This window comes from Peromyscus californicus, unplaced genomic scaffold (genome assembly GCF_007827085.1).
Source record: "Peromyscus californicus insignis strain IS unplaced genomic scaffold, ASM782708v3 Scaffold_21__1_contigs__length_65335640, whole genome shotgun sequence".
NCBI classification, from domain to species: Eukaryota; Metazoa; Chordata; class Mammalia; order Rodentia; family Cricetidae; genus Peromyscus; species Peromyscus californicus.
In genome coordinates, this window is record NW_026294514.1 from 62,223,201 (window position 1) to 62,228,897 (window position 5,697).

Sequence of the window (5,697 nt, forward strand, 5' to 3'; positions counted from 1 at the left end):
TTCCTTTTACCAGTGGATTCTGAAGATCAAGCTTATTTTGTGGGGCAGTCAGCAGCTTTACCCGCCGAGCCTTCTCATTGGTCCCCCAGCAACGTGTGCGACTAACAAAGCCCTCATACACACACCTTGAAGCTTGGAAGTAGAAACTAATCTACTCTGCTTTTTAAAAATTTGGGTATAATCTACACACACCATAAAATTTGCCCCTTTAAAGCATACAGTTGAGCAGTTTTCAGAACATTCACAAAGTTGAACATCTATTAGCCAGCATCTAATTCCAGGATAAGCTGTTTTTAAAACTGCAAGTTTTAAAATGAAGAGGTCCTTGGGTTTTGAACAAATTTATAAAACATAAACGTGTAATGCCAGTCCATTGTGTTGAAAGAGCAACTGACTGACATCCGAGAAGACAGAAATATATCAGCTGGAGCTAGACAAAAGCCTTGCATAATTGGTGGACGGAATTTAAAAACCACTATGATGATTCTGGAGGCTCTGCTAACAGCGCCTTCTCAGCCCCCATATTTTCACGACAGACACTAAAATCCGGAATTGAAATAAACTACTCTGAGAGCCAGGCCTTCAAATTGATGTTTCACAGTGTTAAATCAGGATTTTAGCAAACAAGGAAACATATTCAATTCTCCTAATATTACCAGTGAGAGCAAAGTGTGTTTTTGTACCTTCATAAATGTACAAATAAATTTGTAATGCTGCAAAATTTACTGGGAAGCACAGTTGATTCCACCTCTCTGTAATTCTCTGCAATGTCCGCACTGGGCAGGTTAGATAGGTACCAAGCATGACTGTACTGGGGTGGCGTTCCACAAAGTTCCCAATGCAGGTCAGAGATGATTAGGGTCTGCACCCTCCCCTCTAGCTGACCAACTCCTACCTCTACACACACACACACACACACACACACACACACACACACACACACACACACGCCCCTGAAAAAATAGAAAAGAAAGAAAGGCAAAAGAAAAGATTGCATGTCTCTCGAAACAACCAAAGTTCCACATCCCGAGTCAGGACTGGTCTCAATCCTACTCAAAGGCTGGTGACCACAGGACTAAAACCTCCCAGCTCTTCCCCCTTGACACCTCTTCACTGGCCCAGTGTTACATCCTTCATCCCAAGCACTCTCTCTGACCCTGCCATTCTAAAGTTCCCTGATGACCGCTGCCTGGGCCCTTTGGACTGCTGTTCTGTGATGCTCAGGCCTTTATTTGGTTCAGGATTCTTACTCAACTGGCTGTCTCCCCCTGGCCTGATCTCCACCATTACCCACCCCTCCCAACCTGAACCCTGTGCTCCAGGCACTCCGGGCTTTCCTTCTGCAAAGAACCTACTAGAATGCCGGGAGTGTGGCTCACACTGAAAATCCCAGCATTGGGGAGACTGCAGCAAAGGATTGCCATAAATTTGAGGCCAGCTTGGGCTGCAGAGTCTCAGAAAGAACAGGAGGAAGAGGAGCAGGAGGAGCAGGGGGAGATGGAGGAGGATAGGGATATGGCTCAGTGGTAGAGCATGTTCCTAGCAGGCACTAGGCTCTTGTTTTCTTGTTTTGAGCTGAGGGGGAGGGGGAACCCTGAAACAAAAAAACCGATTATTGGCATTCCATTGCATAACACTTTATTATTGGTTTGCCTCTCCCAGGAGAATGCAGACCTTGGAAGGTAGGGGATTTCCTCAGTTCAGAAATTTAGGTGCAGCCTGATACGACCTAAGAATGGGGTAGGGTGCAGATCCTTGGATTTCCTGGCTGGGTAATAGACATGGGGGGGCTGAGTGGTTCCGGAATCTTCTCTCTGTGGATTGGTATGGTTGGGCTCATGGAGGGTCCTGGAGTGTGGAGATTGGCCCCGTGAGGGTGGGAAAGGATTATACCAAAGGTGGGCTGGGGATCTGTGCCCTAGTCCTGGATACCTCAGAGCTTGGTGGGAGCACCAATGGATGGGTGCATGTTTGGTCCTCCACAAATTATTGTTGGAGCCCTCTTCTTTGCTAGCAGCTGGTGGCTGAGGTCAGAAAGGAGCGTCCAGACTGTCCCAGGAGAATCAGGACCACGTTGTCATGGTACCTCCGGAAGGAGGAGCTCTGCGGGGTCTGAGGCTGGCTGCTAGTACAGAGGTGACTGTCCCCTTGTGAATGCCTGGGTAGGTACCCTGGAAGCGGGCCCACTCTGGACCGGGATAGGGGTTAAGGCCACTAGCAGAGGGTCCTGGGCCCATAGCTAGGACGCAGGGAGCACTGGGTAAGGACGCAGCTGTGGGAGGGGACCATGAGAAGTTAGTGGGAGGTCAGGGTAAGGGAAGCACCAGGTGAGGGCCTGGGACCTGATGGGTGGAGCCTGGAGGAACTGGAGTTTAAGACTCTGCAGCAGCCCCCAGTAGCAGCAGCAGCAATGGTCCAGCCAGCAGCGTCAGGGCCAGCGGGGTGGTGGCTGGGCCTGGGCTACCGGCGCTGTCCCGGACAGGGGTTGGTGGTCTGGCTGGTGGAGGTCTGGCGGGTGGTGGAGGTCTGGCGGGTGGTGGTGGTCTGGCGGGTGGTGGAGGTCTGGCGGGTGGTGGAGGTCTGGCGGGTGGTGGAGGTCTGGCTCGGGGCGGTTGCACTGCTGTCATCCTCCGGTGGGGCGGCAGGCCGCAGTCGGTGTAGGGCTCCAGGCAGCCTGCAAAGGCCATGACGTGCGCGATGTAGTTCTGCTCCTGCACTCCGTGCAGTAGGTGTGCCTGCGGGCCACGCGCGAATATCGCCACGTCCTCCCCGCCGTGGGGTCTCCGACTTCACCGGCACAGCCGCCTGCTGCTGGTACGAGGCGTTATCTGGAGGGACAAGGTGTTTAGCGACAGGATCTCTGACGGAGTCCCCCCTGCCTGACCCTCAGGCAAGCCACACCAGGGCACTCCACGGCTTTCAGCAGTGGTGACATTGGGTCTTTCGCCTGTACCGACATAGCCCGGGCCATTGCCATACAGGATGGAGGTGTAGGGACTTGCCATCCAGAGCTTTGAGCGGGGCCAGCCCTGCACAGAAGAAGAGAAACACCTAGTCCTCCCAAGGACGGAAGTTTAGACTCTCCCCTACCCTTTGTCTGGCCAGTAGTTCAGTCGTCGCTAGATTCCCACAAGGCAGGTGCCCTTTTCTGCTCATTTAACAGATAGGGAAACTGAGGCTCAGAGAAAGTTCTGTGCCTAACTGATGCAAAAGAAGCCGCCACTGTCCCCCGGCCCTACCGAAGATGGAGGTCCCCCGAAGTGTGTAGCCACCAAAGGAGAAGACATGGGAGTGGTCAGCAGTGACTATGGTCAGCGTGTTCTTTCTCACTAGTGAGCTGGCTGGCCTTCTCGATGGCTGTGTCGAACATGACAGCCTCAGTCAGCGCCAGATAAGCTGTACCCAGATGGTGACCACGGTCGATTCGGCCCCCTGTAGGAAGCCAGTGAGCTTAAGCTTGAGCCTGTCCCTGTCCATTGTCCCCTCTTTTCATGGGGTCCTGGAGACTCACCCTCCACAAAGAGGTAGAAGCCTTTGGGATTCCTGCTTAGCACTCTCAGGGCTGCCTCTGTCATGTCCTTCAGAGACGGATCCATCAAGGGGTCTCGTTGTGTCCTCGAATTTTGTGTCTACAGGTTCGAAGAGGCCTAAGGGACAAAAGTGATAAATGATTCACCACCAAAAAGTGACCACCAAGCTTGGTAGTGGGGTCATGGTACACATAAACACAATGTTAAAAGGGTACCCATGCAGGAAGTGGGGGGGCCATTACCCATGAGGTATGTCACTGATGGATCCAGGGACTTCTGAATGAGTTCTTCACGGTTCCAAACATACTGGGATCCCTAGAGGGATGTAAAACCAATTGGTAAGGCCCCCAGCCCTTCCCTGGTCCCTGCTGTGCCCTTATTGCTGTACACCCCATCACCTGGCGCTTCGACAACCATTCCTCCACCAGGTTCCGGCCGTCCAGCCTGGTGCCGGTCTGGTTAACATCATTTGGATACTCAGGGTCTGGGGTTCCTGCAGGAAACATGTATTTTCGGCCCCCACCAAGGATCACCTATGGTCAGAGAGGAATCAAAGAAAGCAGACTTTTGGGCCTCTGCCTCCTTTCCAACCAGTCCCCAGCTTCCCACGAGGTCTAGGGGAACTACTGAGCCCTCAGAAACCCTGGAGGATCCAGGGAGCTCAGTCTGCATGTTGTCTGGGACCATCCCCTCCCTGAACCTCTTCCCTTTATCCCTCACATTAATGTCCATGTTGGAGATGAGTTGTGTTGCGATGTCCTTGCATGCCCTCCTGCAGCGCCGAGGCAGGCATGTCTGCATCCCCATACCAGTTCCGGTTCACAGTGTGAACATAGGTGCCTGCTGGAGAGGCGTGCTGCACCCTGGTGGTCGTCACCACTCCTACAGATTTTCCTGAAGACAGCGAAGATCAGGGTGAGACATCCAGCACCCTAGGCCTGCCCCTAGCCCCGAGCCTGGCTCCAACCCACCTGCTTGTTTGGCACGATACATCACCGAGATGACCTCGTTGCCAAACGTGGTGTTGCACTGGTCAAATCGGGCAGCTGCGCTCACACCAATGGTCTTGTAGTTGGTCTTGACCCCACACAGGTAGGCTGTGGCTGTGCTTGCACTGTCTGGGACCTGTCTGTCCACACTGTATGTCTGGGGACAGAGACACTCTCAGCTGGGCTCAAAGCAGACATTTATTTCTTCACCCAAGCCTGGGACCTGCTCATTATGCCAGACCCCTAACTGGGCTCTCAATCTTCAGGGTCCTTGTCAGCCCCTTCCCCACATCCCAGATATGTGTCCCAGTACTCACCTTGGACAGAGCCATGTATGGGAAGCTGTCCATGGTTAGGGGTTGTCTCAGGTCCTAGATGACCTTCCAACTGTCCCTTTAGGATCCTGGTGGCTGTCACTGTGGGCACCCCCATTCCTGAAGGAGCAGAACCTGGTCAGGACTGAACCCCCAGGCCTGCCTGGACCCACTGCTGGCCTTAGGTTCCTGTAGTGCAAGGGCCCCAGGGTGGCCAGGCCTTAAACGCTCACCATCACCCAAGAAGATGATGAGGTTCTTGGCTGATGTCTGAATGGGCTGCAGCTTCTTGGCAACATCCAGGGCCTCGGCTGCCTTTTGGTTCCAGAAGTCTGGGTTCTCCTCCTCCACTGGCCAAGGGAAGAGCAGAGGAAGGGTCAGACTGGAGGCCCAGGTGTGTGAAAGGAGCATGCATCTGAAGGAGCCTCATTACCTGGGATGACACTAAGTGACAGCTGTAGCCTGAGGCCCAGCAGCAGCAGCAGCCAGGCTCCCTGCATGGCTGGGGCTGGTGGTGGGCTGCGGAGAAGGAGAGCTGGGACACCAGGGTACCATCTAAGGCACAGCTGCCTGGACTTAAATAGGGGAAGACTTTGTTCCTAGACAAACAATCTCCCGTTCCTCCCTTGGCTCCAGGTGGCCACGCTGGCTCCACCTCTGCCCTGTGAACTGAACTGAACCCCTGCCCCAACTGGAGGAAATGGCAGAGTGTGTCTGGCCCGCCTGGGCCGGGGTCCTGACAGAGTAAGTGCTTATGTGTTCTCCCCAGGCAGGGTGGGGGGACCGTGCAGCTGCCCTCTGGGCAAGGAGCCTGTGCCCCATGCTGCCAGGGTGCTCACCCATCTCTTGCCCACGCTGTGCTGT

The 5,697-nt window shown here is 54.1% G+C and overlaps 1 pseudogene; it reads right to left on the bottom strand.

Annotated features, from left to right (window-relative positions):
- Nucleotides 1-1,871: 1,871 nt before the first annotated feature.
- LOC128117414 (intestinal-type alkaline phosphatase-like) lies at nt 1,872-5,333 on the bottom strand (annotated as a pseudogene).
- Between the last annotated feature and the right edge of the window lie 364 nt (nt 5,334-5,697).